The sequence below is a fragment of the Anastrepha obliqua genome, chromosome 1 (genome assembly GCF_027943255.1).
Source record: "Anastrepha obliqua isolate idAnaObli1 chromosome 1, idAnaObli1_1.0, whole genome shotgun sequence".
NCBI lineage: Eukaryota > Metazoa > Arthropoda > Insecta > Diptera > Tephritidae > Anastrepha > Anastrepha obliqua.
The window spans coordinates 164,387,195-164,411,651 of record NC_072892.1 but is presented as its reverse complement, the minus strand read 5'-3'; the positions used below and the strand labels follow the sequence as shown (position 1 = coordinate 164,411,651).

General features: G+C 36.7%; 1 protein-coding gene across 1 annotated transcript in view; it reads left to right on the top strand.

Moving 5' to 3' along the window:
• LOC129238241 (dopamine receptor 1) overlaps positions 1–24,457 on the top strand; it is a 170,094-nt gene that overhangs the window by 105,084 nt on the left and 40,553 nt on the right. The gene's annotated exons all lie outside the window — the stretch shown is intronic.

Below are 24,457 nucleotides of genomic sequence, written 5' to 3'. Positions count from 1 at the left end.
ATGTATCGATCATCGCTATCCAAGCTATTGTCGCAGTTATTACAATGATGCATTCAAACAACTATAGTTCTTTTAAGCAGCAATAGTTAACTGTTACCCGAAGAACTGTGGCTGTCGGCTTACACTTATTCGTCGTTCATAGTCGTCAGTTAAGCAGTTCGGTTCATTTGAGTGTTTGCATGTTTCATTTCCATTTAACATGCAGCTATTTCATAGCTAAAGCGATAGTCACGGTTATTGCGCCAAAAACGACTATGCATTGAAAATGCCATAGTTGAAGTTCAGTCAGCAATTCGAACCCTGGGTGTAATATTTTATGGAAGAAATAAAAAAAAAAACAATGTTCATTCGAATCATTTGAAATTTCTGTATACAATAACGAAAAATTCAAAAAAAGTTGTACACATAAAACGAATGTCGATTCGAAACTTACTTTAATCTAAGAATCGAGCAAGTTTTGTTTTGTACAATATTTTGATTTTTTCTTTTTTTTATATGAAGAAAATATTTAAAAGAAATTTTTTTTTGCTAAAAACCTTCCCCTAGTGGATCCCTATAATATGAAAAAAGAACGAATAAAATTGGCCTCGTATCGGCCCAAAAAAATGCGTACAAACGAACATCATTTCATTTTTATATATATAGATATATAGGAAAATTATATAGAGATATAGAAGATATAAAAATAATCCAATTATCAGTATTTACCTTCGAAAATGTGAGCCTAGTTTCAAATTCACCGATCGTATGATTTTAACATGTAAAAGAAAACAATACTATGTAATTTGTACCAAATGTACCAAAATGTGGATGTTTTCGAACTGGTACCCATCTGGTTACAAATGGACAGGTACGCTTTTAGTTAAATATTGCTAGTACTCGGTCACGTATTATTTACTTTATTAACTAAACTTTTTCTGAGGGGAATTGCAAAGAAGTAGCGGCGTACGAAGAAGTGTACATTTCCATATGTGTATGTGTGTACATCTACACTTATATAAAAATCTTATTTGTACATGAGGCCCATTATTGTCAGCACTGACACTTCAGTGTAAAAATTTCTTGTAAATTTAATCCAAAAGTATGCGTCGTAAGAGATTCGCGTACGGAGATCCGCCGCAGACACACTTGTACGAATATATGCATACATACATACATACATACGCACACGCATACATTTTTGTAAACACTCATTGTTCACTCGTCAAATGTTCTTATTAAATTTACAATTTGTCGCGGTTTGTTTGTTTAACTCCGAAGCCTGACGAGGAACGAAAATCAACAACAATAAAATGGATTAGCTTTGCGCCCACAGTAAAAGTATCCGGAAGCGATGAAAAACTCGTAGCGGGAGATTTTTAGTTGTATTTAGAATTTGCATTAAGCAGAAGAGAAGCAAAAAAATAACAAAACAACGAAAACCTTTACTAAAAAGGGGATGGTTTAATTAAGATACAAACAATTTATGCTGGGAATGGTAATTTCAGATTAAAATCTCTTGAACAATATAAATGAAGCAAATCGTTTCACGAGGGTCGGTTGATTAGGCGTTGGAAAATTAAAAACTACTTAAGCTTCAGGTAAACTTTTTTTATTTACTTTATTTATTACTTAAAGAAAGCCCTAGAAAATCTTAGAGACAAAGCTTTGGACAGAAAAATATTGAATTAAAATTCGTCAAGACCCATTGTTTTGAAATTAGTCGTTTGGTTCCTATAAAATAATATACAGATGCTCTGACTAACAATCTGTGTAAATCAAAAGCCAGTCCACTAAAGAGCGATTACATGTGAAGTGATCCTAGTATTTCGGACATTCTCGATTTTTCTGATAGTTTTTTTATTTGTAGTCTTGAGTATAATAAGAAATAAATGAATGAATTTTGAAAAGAATTTAATAATGTTAAGATTTACTCAATGTAGAAAATTTCGAGAAAGAGCTTTTTTAAAGTGAAATATCTTCGGTTTTTTTTCAATATTTTTTACTAATATTTTAAGACAAAAAGTATTTTTAGAAAAAAATTTTTGGAAAAGAATCTTAATATTTTTGTAAACATTTTTTTTCAGTTTTCCCTTTTATTGCTTTTTACCCTTAGATGTTTTTTGGTGTTTTTGTTATTATTAGTTGGGATCATGCTGATGAGGTGCTGATCATGCTGCGCCTATCTGGTCGCCTGAAACTAGTGAAAGGCAGTGGATAAAGCTCCAGACTTGCCAACAGACTCCTGATGTCCCCTCTTCAACACCTCCACAACGAGACACAGATGCTCCCAATAAAGGAGCATAATAAACTACTCAGCAAACATTTTCTGCTTACCGCAGGCCTCACCCATGTAGACACCTTTTCACATGCCCCTCAAAACCCACTCATCTAACACCCATCTCCCTCTGGACAGACCCAACCTGTCGAATAAGCAAGTTTCCTGGGCCTAGCTTTAGATGAGTTAGGCGTAGACGCAGGGTGATATACACTAAACTGACAGGGCTTGTATTACTGCTACAACAACAACAACTCTGACAAATTGTCCTTAATAGCTTCATAGTGGGATTCCCACTAATTCGCTGTGGGTACATACCTTCTACTCAAATATGAACGAGACGTTATCAATAAAACGGTCCGCGGATGACATATGGCAAAAATAATTTTTTTGTTTTTTGGTAGGATTGTTATAAGTTTACATGGCAAATTTCAGCGTGATATGTCACATAGTTTGTTTTCTGTGCTACTGTAAACAAGTCAAGCTCGAGTGTGTTCTTCGAATTTAACGATGGAAATTCAAGTTGAACAAAGAATTTGTTTGAAATTTTGTTATTCCAACAAAATTTCGGCTTCAGACGCCTTAAAAATGTTGCAGACAACCTATGGGGACTCTGCTCTATCGCGTGCACGTGTTTTTCAGTGGTACAAATCGTTCAAAGAGGGCCGTACATCAACCCAAAAAACCACGCTAAAGTCGCTCAAAAATTAAGGTTATGCTGACTGTTTTTTTCGATTACGAAGGTGTGGTGCACTCAGAGTTCCTTCCGCAAGGCCGATCGGTTAACGCTGAATATTATTTAGACGTTTTAAAGCGTTTGCGCGAGAACATTCGTGTTAAAAGGAAGGAATTGTGGGACAACAAGTCATGGTTCTTGCATCACGATAATGCACCAGCTCACACATCACGTCTTTTTCGCGATTATTTGAACAAAAATAATGTTAATATCGTTCCGCAAGCACCGTATTCGCCTGATATGGCTCCATGTGACTTTTTCCTGTTTCCCAAGCTCAAGTTGCCGCTCCGTGTAAAACATTTTGAGACAATTGAAGTCATAAAAGAGAATTCGAAGAACATACTCGAGCTTGACTTGTTTACAGTAGCACAGAAAACAAACTATGTGACATATCACGCTGAAATTTGCCATGTAAGCTTATAACAGTCCTACCAAAAAACAAAAAAATTATTTTTGCCATATGTCATCCGCGGACCGTTTTATTGATAACGTCTCGTTCATATTTGAGCAGAAGATATTTCAAGATATTTCGAAAATTAAGGGGAAAGCATTATGAAACTTTCAGAGATTAATGACAAAAAAAATTTTGTCCCCAAAATTTTTTAGTAAAAAACAAATTTTTTGAAAAAAAAAGTCACAAAAAATCCCCAAAAACTTGTTTTTTTTTTTCAAAAATGTTTCAGTTTACTTCTCTCTTATCCTCAAGCCTACAAAACAAATAGTTTTCAACGAGATCGACTACAATTTCCAGAATACTTGGATCACTCGTAATTTAAGAGACCTAAATTGCCTTGTTTCTCGACGAGAAACATTAAAGCTATCTTGCCCAAGAAGTAGCGAGACTTTAACCATAAATGTAGCAGCTAGCATTTAGCGTCGAATAGTATTTTTATTTATTAATTTATATACTTTCTATCACGTGGCTTCAGTTCAAAGAGTCGTGGTAGTTAGTGAGTCGTTCAAGTAGAATTTTCAAAGGGACTCGTTTAAGCAAATTCAATTGTGTGTACGTAATATTTTCAAATGACAACAAACAATAGGAATACTTAGAAAGAATATTTGAACAGTAGTTAAGTAGCTTTGTAGTTGAGTTTTAATACATAGAAATAAATGATTAAATGACAGCAAAAATTAATAAAATATATAATAAAAAAATGTATTGAAAAATTGCAATATTTTTAGATACCCGAAAAACATGATTTTGAAAATGAGGCGCCCATTAACAACCATTTGGAGAGCAAAGATGAAAAACGGGTTACAAACTCTGCATAGATGTTTTAAAAAACGTACCAATGCTTTTGAATACAAAACTGTGTGTTTCATACCCTAGACTCAGCACTTTTTAACGGCCTCTCGTAGCTTTTCTAGACTCATAAGTGGTAATATTTTACTCCCTTTATAATTAATTAAAATTTTTCTAATACAAAGGAGAGCAATACTTAGCAAACCTAGTTCCATTTCATCATAAAATATTTGCCGCTGCAAATCCCTTTTCAAGTCCAGTGCTTCATTTCCTCCACAACCACTTATGAACGCAGTTAGAGGAGTGTAAACCACAGATGTCGCAAAGCCCCCATAAGGCAACAGGAGTGCAACCTAGACACAGCAATCTATTTTCCATAAATCAATTTTAAAATTAAATAAGAAACAATTAAATTGTCAAATCGCCTTAAGAAGTCCAAGTGTTATAGCTATTTCGCGCATTGGTGGCTATTAATGTGTAATTAGAATTTATGATATCATTGACCTTTTTTTTTTGATTTTCTTTTTTTTAAATACTCTCAATTAATGGATCTTTAGCCAAATTAGTTAGACAATTGTGTTATCCACTTTCTCGGCGGTATCCAGTATCGCTTCAAAACTGCGGTTTAACTCCGGTAATGACAGTAATGGCCTGTTCGGTAAATTGAATTGTACAAAGGATACATTTTTTTGCTTCTATTTTTACTTTTCCTTATTTTTTATCTTCTCGACATAATCACCATTAATTTTAATACTTTTTATTAATCTGTAAATTCACTGTTGAAAACAGTGACACATTTTCGTGATGTAGGTAAAAAGTTCCTCAGTTCCTCACTTCTCCTATTATCAAGTAAATTTTTGAGCCCTTTTAGTAAGCAGTTTTCTGTTACTACACGAGAAGAATCTAATGGAATAGCAGCAAACATTTTTGCACTGGTTAAGTAAACCAAGATGATCACTTTTGCTACTGGCTTTTGCCACGTGGTTTCCACGGGTGGATTTGCTGCTTTCGGGCTCCATACCATGCACTGTTGTTGAGTTTCCTCGTCATTCTAAAAAAAACCAAGATTTATGATCATATTGTGGCTAGGCTCTCCGTTTTCGAATTTTCTAAAAAAATATTGAGCAAAATTGACTCTGGCTTCTTTTTGAATTTGATTCAAAACTTGTTCATTCAACAATTAGATCCCTTTTGTATGAAATCATTATGCATTTATTATTTCATACGTCATTGCTGAGGTTAGGTTAGGTTAGGTTGTAATGGTTGCCCAGAGAGTAGGGCCCACTTGGACGAAATAGTTTGGTTCGTCCTTTGTGATACCATTGAAGGACAAAGAAGGGGGAGGAAGGGAAGGGATGGGGAGTGGTGAGTGTTTGTGGACTACGAACGGTGACTAGTCCGCGGTTGTGTTAACCTCATTATGCTGCTGATGTAGTTCATCAGATTTTTGTTATCAACACCTGCTACATCAGCAGGCGCAGAAAAGAAGTGAGAACCAAGATACTTGAATCTTAGTCCCGCGAAGGCTGGGCAGCTAAGGAGCAGGTGCTGAGATGATTTCACCTCCTTCTCCATACAGCTGACGCAAAAAGGACTCGAAGTAATTCCGAGTCTTACGGCATGTGTACCTCGCGGACAGTGCCCCGTGATGATGCCCACGAAATTTGAGAGATGACATTTTGTCATCCCCAGGATATCCCTCGAACGCCTCCTATCCAAACGTGGCCAGAAGAACTTCGCGACCTTACACGTTCGTGTACTTGCCCAGCGTTCGCTGAGTTGGTGCATAGCCCATCCTTCCAGGACTAGAGCGCAGGTTGTCAAGGGGATCCCAATCCTCTCCGTTCGCGGGCACATTGCTCCACAGGTCCCCTGTCTGGCCAGCTCGTCGGCTTCGCAGTTTCTTGCAATGTCACTGTGACCAGGTACCCAAATTATCTTTATGTCGAAGAATTCTGATGCAATCGAGAGTGAGACCAGGCATTCCCTGACCAGCTTCGAATGCACCATAATAGAGCCTAGAGCCTTAATGGCCGCTTGGCTATCGGAGTAAATATTTACCTTCTTAACAGTTATTACGCAAGTAAGTAGCCAGTCAGCTGCTTCTTTAATTGCGGCCACCTCTGCTTGGAACACACTGCAGTGATCCGGTAGCCTGAATTTGAGTTTGATAAGGAGCTCTTTGCAGAATACTCCTCCTCCAACCCTTCCGTCCAGCTTCGAGCCATCCGTGAACAGGTTAACGAGGGCCTGTCCCCAGGTGTTGCCCCCGGTCCACTCCTCCCTTGGTGGAAGATGGGTGGAGAAAGTTCCGCTTGGACTTAGCGAAGGCACACACTGGTCCGTCGACGAGGGGATGAACTCAAAGTTTCTGAGGATGCTTGAGTGCCCATATGTGACGTAGAGCTTATAGCCCAAGCCCCTCAGTCTGATTGCGCTACGAGCAGCGGCAATTCTGCCTGCGATGTCTATAGGTGTCATTGGTGAGTCTTCGTAAACTTTTTACTTCACCAGGGCCACATTTATGTCGTCGGTGGACGATTTCCTTCTCGAGGCCCAACCTCCATAGTGCAGTCTGGAATCTTTGATACTACTTACAAATAGTCTTAGAAGACGGAGTGTCTGCTTTTTGATTGAAAATTTGCACAAGCCGTAAAGTATTGAATAACGATTTTCAGGAATTTAAAAGACTACAGTAAAACAAATGAGATTTTAAACTTTTTCCATGCCATTGATTTACCTAACTTTTGTTAGTAAATAATTCTAAAAGTTCATGGAACCGTTAGACGAATATCATCTGATTCATATGTGAGAGAGGTCCAATAAGCATTAATAATGGGTTGCATCTTCTTCTTAGAATGTAACCGATACAGCTGGTAGTGCTGAAATCGCATTTTATAAATTTCAGGCCCTCAATGAAGCCGCTAAAATATATAGAGTTTTATTTAATGTGTTTAAACTGTTAAAATTCTCCAGAATTTTGCCCTTCTGTAGATGTCTTCGTGGTGGTATTCGCTCAAATCTATTCGTTCTGTTTATAATATATTTACGCTATTGTTTTCCCATTCATTTCATTAAAACCTAAATTGCCTTTTATTTCATCATTTGAGAAATTCAACGCTTCTTTATTCACAAAAGTTAATTAATCCTCGCACATAAGCATCAATGCCCTAACTGCTAATAAGCCACAGAGACCCAGTGATGCCTTAAGTACCATTTAGAATACAAAATTTGGTAAATGAACAATAAGTGTGAGGAATTATGCCGCAGTTGAATAAACAAATTCCATTTTGCACACAGGGCACTTTTTTTTTCACACAAACATAGGCAACAAGCAGTAACAAGAAATTTCATAGAAATACACAAATGCATAAATGATTAACGCACATGAAGTTGGTTGAAAACAACAATCAAATTACGCCAGCATCTTGCGAGAGCCAACCGCATCGAAGGCGACGCGAAGAGCAAAAAAAAAGTAAAACAAAAGAGCAGGAAATTTGAATTGGAAATGTAATGCATGTTTGCCAACACGCGAAATTCGCTGAATGAATGTATGAAAGTTTGTATGTGTGTTGTGTGTGTGTGTGTGCGTGCTTATGTGCCCTTGTGCGTGTGGGTATGCAATTACGCACACTTCCGTCTCCGGTTGTGAACGCTTGTTGTAACTGTTGACTCCAACAACTGCTCGTGACTTTGATTGTGACTTTTGTGAGCAGCATTAGACGACAGACCCACAAGATGTTGTCAGCTTATGCCGCAGGTTTTTCTTTTATTATTTTTGCTTTGCTTCTATTAGAGAAGCACCGAACACCGATTTTTGAAGCCGAACCGAAAGCGAAGGAGATTTTTGCGTTGGTACAAGTAATAAAAAAGCAAAGAGTTTTTAGAAATCTAGTATTTTTGTTCATGAAAAATCGACTGAAAACCTCGTAGCTATCGCTTATAATAATTTGTACTGTAATTTGTGATTGCATAAATTGTTAGAAATAAATAAATGAATACTCTTAAACAACCAAAAGAATGTAGACAAATTTCAATCACATTAATTTCAGCTCCTCCGGGTGAACGATATCAAGTGTTACCTATTCAAAACACCATAACTTTTTTGTGTGAAATTGGTTTTTATTGATTTCAAAGACAAAATTGTTCAAAAATGATTACAATTTTAACATATATTCACTTTAGCTCGATATGACCACCTTTTGACTTGACTACAGCCTTCAACCAATCAAAAACTGAGTTGCATCCTGCACGAATGTGATCTTGAGGTATTTTGCCCCATTCTCGTATAATCGCTTTTTTTCAGCGCATCCATACTGGCATATTTTTTAGTCCTCACCTTACTCTCCAAAACGGACCAGATGGAATAGTCCATCGGATTTGTGTCTGGCGAATTCGAAAGCCATTGTGTGGACGAAATGAAGTGTGGAACACGATTGGAGAGCGTCCATCAGCGGTGACTGCGGCCCAAACCATTACTTGCGTTGGGAAATTGTTTCGAGTGGCCATACGTAGGCTCAAATTCTCGTATAAGCGTTCGGTCAAGTAAACACGATCGTTTTGAGTGTTTATGAACTGCTCAATTGGGAAATTTTTTTCATCAGAAAACACAATGTTAGGAAATTCGCTACGTTCGTGCAAGCGCAACAACTTCTTTGCTCTTTCGCACCGAACTTTTTTTGCTGGGGTGAAAGATCGTGTCTTTTTGGAACTTGTAAGTCTCGATCTTGAGCTCATTTTTCAATATGCGTAGATTGCTGTCTTGCGATATTTTCAGTTCTTTGGCCATTTTTCTTCCACTTCGACGTGGATTTCGTTCAAGTCGCGCCTTCACTTTCCGAACCATTTTTGGCGTTGTTGCGGTTTTTTTTTGGTCCACCTCCATAGCGTTTTGCAATGCTACCAGTATCATTGTGACGTTTTATTCACTTTAAGTTCACAAACATTTTATTCACTTTGAGGTGACTGAGCTCACGAACAATGGCTGGTTGTGATTTTCCATCCAAATATAACTCAATCACACTATTACGTTTGAATTCCATCACAGAAAAAAAAAGTTCAACAAAACTGAGACGGAAATGGCTTATAAACAATATTTTGAACTGTCATTAGAACAATTTTGACGTTGATGTCATGAGGTGGTTTACAGATACAAGCAGTGTGAAATTAGTAACACTTCATATTGTACTCCCTGTACGTATATGTAAAAAAAAAAAGAAAACAAAAAAAAATTTGTAAATATGCATATGGGATAATTATTTCCTACTTTTAGAATATTTTTATATTGTAATGAATTGGTCCCCGTATTCAATCTGATTATGGATGAGACAACATCTGCAGTAAAATCTACATCGATATTTGCCAGGCAATGGAGTCAAGATAATGTGCTACGCTGATGAGGCAGTTATAATGTCGCACAGCGAAGACAGCCTTCAGCGGATGCGATAATGAGATGAGATGAGATGAGATAACGGGCTTATTGTTAGTAAAAATGATATAAACATCTATGCAGATGATTCTAAACTACACAACAGTAGCGGAAAGGTTTATTCCAATAAGCTCCGAGTTAGCCAGTCATTTCGCCTACCTGATCATTGCAGTGTATTTCAGGCGCAAGTCACTGCCATACAAGAGGGATTTACGGTAATAAAAACGATAATATTATCCACAAATGAAAACTTCATATTCCCGGATAATCAAGCGCTAGAATCTAAAACACACTCGGCAACAGTCATAGAATGTTATAAACTTCTAAATGACGATACTGCAAAGTACAGCTTACTGGGTGCCAGGCGGCAGGAATATAGCAGGGAGCTGCGAGGCAAATGAATTTGCCCGAAACAGTACAACGCTTGATCTCCTATGCCTATAGCCAATTGTAAACAACTTATAGATAGGGAAGCCATCAAAAAGGTGAATACAAGTTGGCAAAACTTCTCAATATGCGAACTAAGCAGACAGACATCGCCTACATGGAACGACGGTCGATCAAAAAGCTTGTTAAGATTTAACAGAGAAGCTATAAGACAAATGATTAGGGTATTAACTAGTCATTGCTCAATAGGCAGCCAGGTTAGAAGGTTAGGACTCCCGTATTTCGATTTCTGTAGAAGCTGTCTTAATACAGAAGAAGAGCTATTAAAGCTACCGGATGGTTTAAAAGCAACCCATAGGGTAAAGATAAGTACCAGTGGAATAACAATGGACCTACGAAAGGTCTAAGTATGTCATTGCAGCAGTCACCTTATCTACCTACCTACAACCACATGAATAAAGCAGCATGAATCTCAGGATGCTTACGTGATGTACTTAATATGGCGAAAAGGCATCTAAGCTTAAAAGGCAAAATCCGAATTTATAAAACATGCTTTGGACAGTACTCACCTATGCGCTTGAAATCCGAGCAGATGCAACTGCAACACAATAAACAATGAAAAAGGTTGAGATGGCAAGAGTGCGATCAATCACAGGACATACTCGCAGAGATCTTATGCGAAACGAAGAGATTTGAGGGATATGTGACACGCAATACATGTCAGGTACGGCCGAAGACTAAGAGATAATGGAAAAACCGCGTGCTACGTGTGCCCGACAAAAGGTTGGTTAAATCAGTAATGACGGTAAAGCCGTTGACTACAAATGCTGGAATGAGGGCTGGATATCCAGTTCTATCGATAACTAATATTTGTTTTACATACAATGTGATACAAGCAAATCTCTAGTAAAAAAGTTCTTGAAGAACAGAATCTAATTCTATAATATGGAAAAGGTAGGTAGTTAGGAGATCTGGTGGCAATATGATACACTTAGACCTACCTTTGGTCAATTCTGATACCACTAAAACTTTTTTCTTACACTATGGGATCCCTTTTAAATCATCCTGTTGCTTTTATAAACGAGCTTCACTTCGTTAATTTAAGCTGCACTATATCCGCTACATCTGTTCAAAATGCACTATCAAGCGTGTAAAGCCTTCTTCTAGATAATCTTTCACACTAACAAAGGATGTGTCTAATAGTTTCCTCATCTTCTGTGTTAAAGCAGCTTCACTTTATAATAACAAAATCCAATGAACTATAAGACTGCATATCAAAAATTTTCTAGAAATTGCAATTAAAAATTATAGCGTTGTAATAGAAACTTTGTGAAATTTTTCTAATTTTTGTATTGGAATTACAAAATTACAAATTTGCGGAAGCACTAGTTGGATTCTGGATGAACCACCACTTTAACCAACCTGTCAAAACTAGTAGAAAGGTTGATTTGTAACCATTTGTCGCGGGCTGTAGAGTTTTTAAAGCAATTTTTGCAACAGAAAATTTGGACTTTGGTACCACTATTCAAAAATCTTACAAGGCAGCAACAGATACCCATTAAAATAAATGTGCAATTCGCGTCATCACTAAAAATCATATCGCCATCATATAAATCCAGAAGACTTTTTGGAATTTTTTCTAAAAGTATAAAAATGAAAAATGAATGGGAACCCCCGCCATTCAATTTCCAAACTCATTGCGGTGATCACTGGCCACTGGGTGATCGGCACTCACGCGGAGAAGCTTGGAATTTCGTACAACCCCCATTGCAGAAGCTGTGGGGATCCTGCACAGAAAGAGACTGTGGAACACTTTCTCTGCAGATGTCCGGCTTTGGCGGCTAGGCGCTTCAGATTCCTTAACGTCCCCTTTGGGGATGACTTGATGAAATTCTCCAGCCTAGATCCCTTTTCTCTCCTCCGCTACATCAACAGCACTGGATGGCTGTAGACGGTTTTATCTCCTCCCTTAATCCTTTCACAGGTAGTGGTCCACTTTATGGTATCAAAACCGCACGTAAGTGCTACTTGTAGTGTACCTGGGGTACTCTTGCCATCTTACCTACCTACCTACCATAAAAATCAAGAAATGTTCGAACAAAATACAGTTTTTTTTTGTTTTTTTTTTTTTGATGAAGCCGTATCGAAATCGAATTTGACTTTTGCGGCCGACTACGAAGCTAACACTCGGCCGTTCTCTAATGTTTACCTTTTTCTAGCAGCGCAATTGAATTATTTTATATGGATTTCTTATATCTACTAGCAAGCGAACAAATGCAGAAAAAGGTTGGTGTATTGAGCCGTAACAGCTGTGAGTGTAAAAAACAACACACATTTACAAATGCGCATTTGCATATAAGAAAATATACACTTATGTGCTTTTACAGGGTGGTAGAAGTACAGGTTTTTTAATAGAGATTTAGCTTAACTGCTTCACAGCACAACAGAGAAAACTTGCTTCAAATCATCAAGAGGTTTCACTCTTCTTGCATTAATTTGACCCTGTAAGAGTATCCACCCACAACTGTATACAAAATTCGGCACAACGTGAAACAATTTTCTGTGAGTGGAAACAAATAGAAATCAACTGGCTTGGCTTATATGGAAATAAGTTGTGAACTTTCCTGAAATTTGCCACGGTAAATATGTAAGTCACGCTGACATCTTGGCATCGCCAATTATAAAATTATTCCATCATACAAATATTTAAATGCAAAATTGTTTTGGTTCTCCTTAACGGGTTAGTGATAGTCAGAGGCCCGAAAAATGATGATTTTCCATAATTTTTTTTTTTGTAGTTAATTGCTTTATTTTAAACAAAGTAAAAACATAACATTAATACATCAGGGTTCGACTTGACTTTAGCAGAATTTCAAAAAAAAAAAAAAAATTGTAAAAGTTACCGCTGTTTGTGTGGAGCCCGTTTCTCCAGAAGTCCCTTGCGGTGATCATTACAAATCCTTGAGGATTCATCTAAAATCAATAGCACCAGAGAAATTAGTTTTATTAATAGATAATATTGTGCATGATCGAAGCTTTTTTTTTGTTTTCAAAATTTACAATGGAAATATTTTGCTCTGGAAATACTTTTCAGAATTTCGAGAAAAATCCAATAAATTGTTTAAAAAAATTGAAATATTTGAAAAAAATCCTTCGATCTGCCACGAGTTTTTTATACTTTTGAAAAGCAGTATAAGTTTTATTCAAATCTACCAAACGGTTTTTAAGTTACAGTGGTCACCAGTTCAAAAAACATAGTCTTGAGAAAAATGCATTTAAAGTTTTCCGAACGCTCCGGAGCGCCCGAGCGCCCTTTGTTAATTGTTGAATAACTCGAAAAGTATTTGTCGGATTCACTTAAAATTTTCACACCATATTTTTAAGATAGGTATTATGCTTTAAGAATATGCAAAAAAATTCATTTTTTTGAAAATTCTGACTACCCCTAACCTCTTAAAACCCCTATCGAAGTGAATTTTTATAAATGAGCGAAAACGAAAATCATATAAATCTAATTTTAAAATTTTACTTAAAAAAATACCCAAAAATTTAAAAATTCCACAAACATCCCAACTCCGCAGCGTTAAATACTTAAAACTCATTCCTTTTGGAATATTACTATTTTTAGAGAGAAACATAGAGCTTTATTAGTCACAGGAGCTTCATTCATTTGGCTGCCTCGGTTGACTTTTCAGTAACGCATACCCATAATCCATTTTTGCTTGATATTTTTGACATCTGCTTCTGACTCTGCTTCACGGACGTCTTGCATTATAACAGAGCCATAAAGCTCTGTATTATTTCTGGATTATCGGCATAGCATTCACTACTTTGAACAAAAGTCGGACGGACTTAAATCACAATTCCGAAGTTGTAATCGGCTACGTCAAAAAATAGCTGTGGCCGATCTAAATGCAAGATATGGACTTTTTATTAAAATTTCTTATATCAGCGTTCATTCGACATAATGCATTTCATCTATATTACTTCAATTTGTTTCCTCTTGGTACAATGCATTTCTTCTAAAGATTATTCTGAAAAATAATAAGTAAATGTCGATTTGCGGATCGGCCTCTAAAATGCGGAACCATTCGAAATTCATCTCCTCCATCCTACTCGACTCGACCCCTTTTGAGCTGGCAGTATGAAAGATCTAGAAACTACGTTTCATAACAAAGAAAAAATCGATTTACCCCAAAGCTCAGAAGCGTTAGTGTGCGCAATATACTTATATGTATATGCCAAGTGTGTAAAAACTAGCTCACAGCTGATTTAGACCAGCACCTATTAAAAATTTGAACCACCGATATAAACTATAGTATATTAAAAAAAGTGCGTGTAGCGTAGTACACATAACAGAAGGGAAACTTTCAAGGCAGACAAAGAAAGAGGGAGAGACCCGAGAGAGAATGAGAGAGATACAGAGATAGAGAGAAAGAATATATATCTAAATGAGTTCACAATATTTGTAGAAAATACAAATAAACAAAATTTGCAAAAAACATCCGTTTATTTTATATTTACGTCGTCACTTACTAAATTTTACAACATTTTTAAAAAATATAATAGTACAAATTTAATATATGAAATGTTCTATTTAATTATTATTATATCTTTTCTCTCTCTCGCGGAACGAAAATACCCAAAACGTTGCATGGCCTTGAAATTGTGCTCTCCATTCTCGCTCGTCCATCGACGCCTAAAAAGTTTCACTTAAAAAATAAATCAAAACTTTTTAAGCGCAGTGTATTAGAATATTGCTTAAAATTATCATATATCTGTTTAGGTTTTTTAGTGTTTTTTCAATAATTTTTAAAAATTAGTAACGCAAAAAGTAACTATAATAAAAATATTGCCATTCAAATAATTTGAAGCAATGCATTGATCCATTAAGTTTTCATACTTAATGTTTCTTAATGAGAGGCTTTTAAATTTAATGGCATCCCTTGTTTTGTCAGTTTGTCTCCACTTTTAGAGAACTACCGGTACTTAACATTTGTTTTTTTGTTTTTGTAAATAACTCCCTCAGTTTTCGAATTATGTCATTAAAATTTTGCATGTGACTGTTTTTAATATTGTCTCAACTATTTCTGAAAGTCGGTTGTTCAGATCGTAGGTATTGTGATAAAACTCCCGCAAGTAAATAGGTAAAAATATGAAATTTATTACTGCTTTTGTTTACCAAAACGAAGAGTTTTTAGTCATAAAACTGATTATTCAATTAAAGTTACTGTATGATATCTTGTAATATCTGGCATAAAACAAAAAGCAAAAAATTGTGTTCATAGGAGGAGGTCAAATCTCTTGGGTGTACAGGTAACATTTTTCTGATCTGGGTTCCAGGACATAGGAACATTTCATGTGCTATTTAGAAAATCCTTTGGCCTCAATACGATATACGGAGGACTCAGAAAGTCCTTTGGACTCCTCGTCATTCAATTTAAAAACTGTGTAGCTGTGTCTGGACGGTCACTGGACGATCGGCACACATGCGGAAAAGCTAGGGTTACCATTTAACACCCATTGCAGAAGCTGTGGGGAACTTTCAGAGAAGGTAAATGTCCAGGCTTGGCGGCTAGGTGACTAAGGTCATATTCATCCAGTACCATTGTAAATTTAAGCAAATTCTCATTACTATTACCTGAAAAACTGGAGCCAATCTTACAAAATGGGGAGCGCCATTGAATTTACCTATATGGTTCCAGTTAAATAAAATCAACTGCAATAAACTTTGCACAAATTTTGAACAAAGGCGCAGGGCAATTGATCTCTTGTTGTACGTCTTTAGATATACATTTGTTGTTTTGAAAACAGAATTTCGTTCGCCTGTTTTCCAATGAATAAGTCATTGCGATCGCTTAATTTTGCCATCAAGAACAACGCAATCATTCCAGCACTGCTCTAACATTTCAACGCCACTTTTGTAGAACGATTTATCCTTTGTCCTTTTGATCCAATGTTTTCAAAACAACAAAAGTAGCGTCACTCTTAGCGCAATAACTCACGAACTAATAAAAAAAATATCATGCAATTTTAACAGCTGTCCTTTTAAGATTAAAACTGATTGAAAAGGAGGCAATAAAGCTTTTGCCATCTATGTGTTAGGCCCGGGACTTTTTAGTGCAAGTGTTAGTTTTGTTAGTATTTGCACACAGGCATTTACATACTACATATATATTGTCTAAATCAGATTGTAAATTACTTCATCCTCATTCTTGCCCCTAACAACTATGAAAGAATCGGCAGAATCCGCTAAGAAAATTTAATGTGACAAAATCAGCAATCCAGAATATTTGAAAATCACGTTTCACAATATTTTTGGCATGAGCCATATTTTCGTATATACACACTGAACAATAATAAGACCGGGCATAGTTGACTAACAGTAGGTCAGCCTCTGGATTTTTGCGCATAGCAGCAAAACTTTTTTACAACAAATGCCACGATTGGGTAACATAGCAACTCAAAAATATATTTTCAATAGTTATCAATAGTATTCACGCTTCAAACTACAAAGCATTTCACTTTTCGGATATGCACCACTAATCAGCACTTAAGATTTTTAGCAAAAAATAAAAAAGTATTCTCAAAACGAAACTTGTACTTGGACTACCCGGTATTCCTAGCAACTGGCATGCATAAATACTGCTACAACAACAACAATTCACGTTTATGTCTGTCTACTTATGCGCAACAACGCTTATTTGCATTTGCTCATTTAGTTTCCGTTTCCGTTGAACATACATTGCTTGCTGCTACAGGCGCACACACACACACTCACACACACATATCCCCTCATAACCATATGTAGATGTATTAACGTATGAGTTTGTATGCTCAAATATGTATAAGTATGTAAATGCTTGTCTGCTGTCTGCTGCGTCCCCAAGTGCTTGTCTACATTTCCATATAACTAAAATTTTCTTATCACTCCGTGGTTTTTTTGGTTCATCTCGCCACAGTATAAATTTTGCATACATTTCCTTTACGTCCGCTATCTTTCTTAACTTCATGGCCAGCGGGGCTCTTTACTACACTTACGACTTTTGTCGTTTCCACTTGTCAAGCTGGTTCAATAAATGCGCACAAGCAATTTAATTCTCTTTCTGTCTACACCTTAAGCCCTTCGGTGTGCTTTCAGCAACAGACAGAGTCAACGTGGCCGACATGAATAAAAGAGAAGAAACACCAGCAAAAATAAGAATTATCAACATCCGCTGCGAAGAATAATCAAAGCGAATAATACAATTTGAGAGAATCAATTTTATATTTTGTCAAATGGAAATTACGTTTCCTTATTTGCCACACATTCTGTCATTCGTTTTTTTTTTGTATTGGCCACAGTTCTTTGAAAACCATAAGTGCTCAAATTTTGTCTGTCATTGGCTTCTCTTTGGTGCTTTCCAATTTTGCCATTTTCGCTTCATCAAAGCTGATTTGATTCTTCCGGGTATTTCTCTTTTATTTACTTCAGATTAAATTCTTTTATTACCCTAAATCAAAGCACAAACAAATCTTATTATTTTCAGTCTGCCAGTTCGAAGCTTTAGTAATACACAAACAATGTTATTTTTATTAAGAAATATTATTCTCATGTTTTGTGGCGCTTACACGTGTGAAATGAAAGTTCTTTGATTATTCAAATTTACTTTTAATACTTACGAAAGTCTATGTCATCTTGAATGTGGCCTACTGGGTAGTTGAGAAAAAGTGGCGCGGCAACAGTATTGGAATTTGTAGTGACAGTCAAGCCGCACTGAAAGCCCCTGTTAACCCATGCTGCTCTTCGAAGTTAGTCGGTGAATGTAAGGCAAAACAGTGTTGCAAAACACAACAAAGTTAGTCGTATTTGCGTGTCTGGATATTGTGGTATTACAGGGAACGAGTTGGCTGATAAACTGGCTAATGAAGGCTGCAAGTATGCCACTAGGCCCTGAACCCTTGCTAGGTGGCAATTCCGCATCAATTCAACTGTGGATTGAGGACTTCATGAGGTCTACCCACAGAGGTCGTTGGTCTGAGTTGAACTCGCGCAAAGCAGCCAACTGCTTTGTGAAAGAACTAAATAGGAAAACATCGACCTTTCTCCTATAACTCAGCAGGAAGGACCTGAGAGTACCGGTGGGTGTGAACAACGTTTGCGCTCAGTATATGGCTACCATGGGTGTCGTGGACAGCCCGATATGCCTATCCTGTCTTGAGAATAACGACACTGCAGAGCATTTTCTCTGTAGCTGTCCTGCATTTGCCAGAATCAGACTTAGGGTATTGGGTTGCGATACACTGAGTATGGACAAAGTTCATACTCTTCCTCTTCCGGATCTCTTAAAATCCATCAATGAATCCAAGAGATTTGTGGAAGAGTTACCTCAAACTAATTGATCCGTTTTTACCATCCACCTTTTATCTTTCCCATCTCTATTATTTCTACTAATATCTATCCGGGTCTACTGACTGAGTGCTTGGAATTGTCCAGACCATCCCAAATCTAATCTAATCTAATCTAATCTAATCTAATCTAGTCTAATCTAATCTAATCTAATCGAATCTAATCTAATACTTAAAGAATTACCTAAGCTCGTTGGATTGAATTATCAAAAAGTTGTGGGCGTGTGGCGTTTTCTATCCTTAGTGAAGCTTAGAAGAAGAGCGTAATGATTAGATGCCACATGGATGTTGATGCGAAAAGTGTGTGTAATGAAATAGAAGACGAGCCTGAAGATGATAAAGAGTGAGTTTTTTCGAACGGATTAGTCTTTGTGCTTGAACAAAACTTTTTAACAGAATTGAAGGCTGCGATTATTTACTGAAACGTTACGAAGTCGACCCATTTTTGAAGCTAGCATCCGCTAGAGTATAAGAGAGAATAACAGAGGAAAAAGTCATTTTCAAATACTCAAATCGTTGTGAATAGAGTTAAATGATCGCCAAATCCTTAATCATATTAACTTTCAAGAAGTTATTTCTATCTCGTTGAAGATTAGCCGGAAGATCTCGATTGGATAGGAACCATTAATTAAGAACACTGCCTTCATTGTGTCAAGTACTTAACTTAGACCACTGCAACAAGGGGGCCCAAAATTAATAACTTTACCCGAAAGTTTAAAATTTATGACTTAGACCGCTTCAAGCAATGGAGTGCGTAAGGGTCAAACTAAAGACTTCTATCACTGAAAATAATTGCTTTATTTAGTAAAAATTTATAATACGTCATTTTTTGTCATATTTAAGTTAAGTTGTTGTGCCAGTCGGCTTAGAGTAGCCAACTCACTTAGGTCATGTAGGTCCACTGTAGCACCATTGTGTAACACAGGAACCTTACTGCTCATTTCTTTCACGGAAACAGTTAGACTCTCTTATAAAGCGTAGGTTTTATTCCAACACCGGATAGTTCCCTAAAAGAATAAATTGGTGTTGTGTACCACCAAGGCAAAATCAGCCTGCACACAGCATCAACTGCTAGCCAGAAGCTCCAAAGTCTTATAAGGAAAACCCTACTGCATACGCCAAATAGAGCAGACCTGGCACCAAGGGGCCACTACTTTTTCAGGCACTTGAAGAATTTTATTTGATGATGCAAAAGTGTCCACAACAGAGGTTTGTGTATATGAGCTGGCTATACAAAGGCTTCTTCAATCACCAAATCAATGGCGAAATTGTTTTCAAAATGAGAAAAGGTTATGGAATAAAGCGGAGCATAAATGATGTGAGTCGCAAAATCCACCCAACTCCACTAATTTCTTTATTCAACTCAAGTATAAAATGCTTGCATTTTTTTTTTTTTTTTTTTTTTTTGTTTTTGCTTTCTCTGCAAAGATGTGTGTGGAGACCAACTGCACAACCATATATGGGAACGAGTTCAGCATCGCATTATTAGTTCCTGTTTCTCCCACTGCAGCATAGCGACTCAGTAAAACATCTCCATTTCTATTCTCTATTTCGGTTCTATTTTTTGCAAGAAACTTGACTTCGTTGCAAATTTTTCCTAACGTTTCAACTTCCTTCTGGCCAGTTCTGCTCCTATATATTATAACCTTACGAACACCTTGTGGATTCCAATCCAATGCTTGTCGACAGACTTCATTTGCGTCCTTCCGAAGCGTATGCCCAATCCACCTTCACTTTCGCAGTTTTACCAAGTTAGGTACCGGCTGGATTTTGCACCTCTCGTATAGATCGTCATTACTTATGATCACCAGATTTTCAATTTTCTGATTAAACATCTGTTCACACAGCTTTGAATCTCGTTTTCAATCCAATTGTTTGTGAGGCAGGTTTCCGATCTACAGAAGAGTACTGGTAGTACATTTGACTTAAAAATCCATAATTTTGTATGTAAGGGGGGGTTAAGTTTCAAAGGCCGGTATTGATTTTAAACAAAACACATGTTTTTTTTTTAATTAGGCATAATTGAGGTTCTATGCCGTTAATGTACCGAATTATCTCATCCTTTAGCTCTTGAATTGTTGCTGGCTTATCGGCGTACACGTTTTCTTTCAAATAACCCCAAAGAAAGAAGTCCAACGGTGTCAAATCACATGATCTTGGCGGCCAATTGACATCGCCGCGACGTGAGATTATTCGGCCATCAATTTTTTCGCGCAAAGGAGCCATTGTTTCGTTAGCTGTGTGACAAGTGGCACCGTCCTGTTGAAACCACATAACGTCCACATCCATATCTTCCGATTTGGGCCATAAAAAGTTGGTTATCATCTCACGATAGCGAACACTGCCTGTCACAGTAACTGCTTGACCGGCCTTATTTTGAAAAAAATACGGCCCAATGATGCCGCCGGCCCATAAACCGTACCAAACAGTCACTCTTTGTGGGTGCATTGGTTTTTCGGCAATCACTCTTGGATTATCATTCGCCCAAATGCGGCAATTCTGCTTATTGACGAATCCACTGAGGTGAAAATGTGCCTCATCACTGAAGATGATTTTCTTCGAAAATTGATCACTCACTGTTGCCATTTCCTGCCACCATTCTGGCCATTGGCGACGCTTGAAATGGTCAAGAGGGTTTAGTTCTTGAGTCAATTGCACCTTAAATGCAAGTCTTTAAGCATAATGCTCATCAACGACGAGCGTGAGAGGTGCAATTTTTGGGCACGACGACAAGTTGAGGTGGACGGCTCTTCAATCACACTATCGCGCGAACAGCAGCAATATTTTCTGCAGCACGAGCTGTACGAGCATGCACTGGTGTTTTCACATCTCCTACAGACCCGGTTGGCTCAAACTTTTGCACAATTTTTCCGATTGTACGCACATTTGGACGTTTAAATTGACCGAAAAAATCACGAAGTGTGCGATATGCATTTTGATTTGAACGCCCGTTTTCATAACAATGCGTTACGAAAACAAACTTTTTCTCTGTCCTATGAACCAAATATACTTTTTCGGAAAGGGGAGAAAAAAAAAAAATACACGTGTATCGGCGATTTTCATGTACACGTCAGAATTTTTGTTTTTATGTATAAAATATAGAGCTCGTAGTCCGCCTGTGTGAAAAACTTTGGATCAATTTTTAACCCTTTTTCCGTGATTCAATCGCGCTGAATTTCTGCAGGCAGACTCGTGGAAATGTTTTTATTATGTAAAATTAAAAAAAAAAATTTTATCAATTCTCAGATTTTCTTGAATTTTTTTTTTCAAATTTTTCGTATCAAATTTTGTTAAAAAACTGGATCGTGAGGGCGAGCCGATTGCAAGTTTGCGCAATATTTTTCCGAAACTGAGCGGCGCAAAGATTCATGCGGGTATTTTTTTACGAAGGCTTTTAGTAACTTTATTTGATGTGTATAATTTAAGGTGTTTTCAGTGGTCCGCAGATAAAAAAAATAGTTGCAAGTTATGAATTTTCATCAAAATTGAATGCTATCGAACAACGTGCATGGAAAGGCACAGTTGCCGTTATTGAGCAGTTTCTTGGCAACAAACGAGCTGAGAATTATAAAAATATTGTTGCAGAAATAATTTCGGCATATGGGCATATTAAGGGGTAACACCACTGTAGAAATTTCAAAAAATTGATTTTTTTTTTATAAGCTTAAAAAATTCTTTGAACCTTTTAAAATACAGAACAAAAAGTTTTGTACGTTACCGAAGTTTATTTCATAAATATTTTAAGCTTTTAACCAAGCGTTAGTGACTGCTACCTAACGACTTCTCCAAATTTCCAAACTTTAAACGCGTTTTTCTCAAAACACGTTTTCTGAAACTGGCACGCAGCATAACTCAAACAATTTTAAATATTTTTAATCAGGTTTTTCACTACGTCTGTATAATAATCTTCTTAAGAGAAGAGCGTAGGGGATTTTCGATAGATTAATTTAAACGATTGTTATAATTATTTAAGTGCCGTTTTTTTAGTCCAAAATAGAGTTTTTTTCTTCAAATGCTTGCTAATTCCACAAAAATAAATATTTTTTAAATCCCCTACGTGTTTCTTTAAGATTAGATTAAGAAAAAAAATGTTTCTTTGTTCCAGATTAAAATTTGCACCCTCTGTGCTGCGTGCCGCGGAGCTCTTTCAAGAGAAACCACATTACAAAAATGTCTCCTATGCCGCCATTTTGTAAAATTTTTCGATCAAACTTTGTAGTTTTGTATTTTAGTATATAAATAATAACTTCCCAAATCAGAGTGATTGTTTTCCCTTTCCTTCTATACAAAAAAAATCTTTAAAAATCGTGTTTATTTTACGCGTATACAGTGGTGTTACCCCTTAATGTCGCTAAAGATCCATTTCCTTCACAATCATTTAGATTGTTTCCCTGGTGATTTAGGAGCTTGTAGCGATGGATATGGCGAAAAGTTCCATCAGGATATTTCGGCTATTGAAAAGCGCTTTAAAGGACAAGACATTACGCATATGCTTGGCGAATACTGTTGGTCTATTTGTCGCGATACTGACACAAATGCTTGCAAACGCAAAAAAAAGGCCTAAGTTTCTTTAAAAGCATTAAAATGTTTAATGTAACAATTTTTAATTTTAATATAATAAAATTATCTCTATCTCTATTGTGAGTGAAATACCTTTCTTTTGATACCCACATCGGCATATCTCATGCAATTTTTTTTTTAATTTCGAACAGGTGGAAACCCTGTGAAACATTGTCAGTGGCAACACCTAGGTGAAAAGTCTAGAAATGTGATACACTATCTGTGTGCCCAATTTCATTCAAATCCGTTAAGCTAATCCTGAGATCGTGTGACTATACAGATATGCATACAAGAATTGCTCGTTTAAAGTTATAAAATACAAAAAAAAAAAATTGTGACGTGTACATGAAAATCGCCGATACACGTGTTTTTATTTTTTATCCCCTTTCTGAAAAAGTATATTTGGTTCATAGGACAGAATGTGTGTAACGCGGTGTAATAGACCTGAATAACTTTAACGCGTTGCTCGATTGTGTATCTTTCTATGGTTCAAATTAATTTAGTCTGAAATAAAAAAATGTTGAATGAAATGCAGAAAAAAGCTTGACGTTTAGGTGTGGTTCACATTCAACATCGGCCCTTGACGTTTAACCATCCTTCTTGTTGAAAGAAGCGGTCCACGCAATTGATTCATTTTTCTTCATGGTTCTAAGATAGAGCTACGCTATTGAGTGACGCTACACTTCAACGCCTGAAGGGGAAAATTGTAATACAATCTATATTGCTTAACTACCACAATACCACTTCTCAGATTTACTAATCTTCCCTCCTCTTCTATAAACCATTATTTGGGCTTTAGCGCGGTTTATCTCAAGGTTCCACAATTTATAATATGTACTTTTCAAGTTTTTTTATTATTTCCTGTCACTTGATAGGGCTATAATATCTTTCGCGCCCATAAGAACTCTGATACTTTTCCTTCTATGTTTAAACCACATTCTAGGCAGTCATGAAGATCGTTTAAATATAACGTAAATAATATCGACGATAATAAACATCTCTGTTTAACTCTTGAAGGAAGTGTTAAACACTTCCAAAATTTCACTCCCCTTCCATACGACTGACTTCGTGCTGGGGACTATCTAATGGCAATCAGGCACCAACCCATCCGGCCACGGCGGCCACCATTCGTCGTTATCAATAATTTTGTTGACTTCTTACCCCAATGGGCCACTGAAGTATAGAAGGCCACGAAAATCGAAAAAACCCTGATCAAGGCTCGAGTGCCTTTTTGGCGGTGTATAGTGTCAAAAATGATAAAGGTGACACGTTTCTTATTTAAATTTTCAATTTGTTGTACTTAAATATACAATATTAAAAAAAATACAATATAAAGCATTACTAATGCATTGGACGTTGTATGTAAATAAACTTTTGCCCAAAAATGCCACTTAGCTGAGGAGGCATACGTAGCTCCATTTGCCGTCACATGCAGTTGTGTGTCTTCCTATGTGCAGA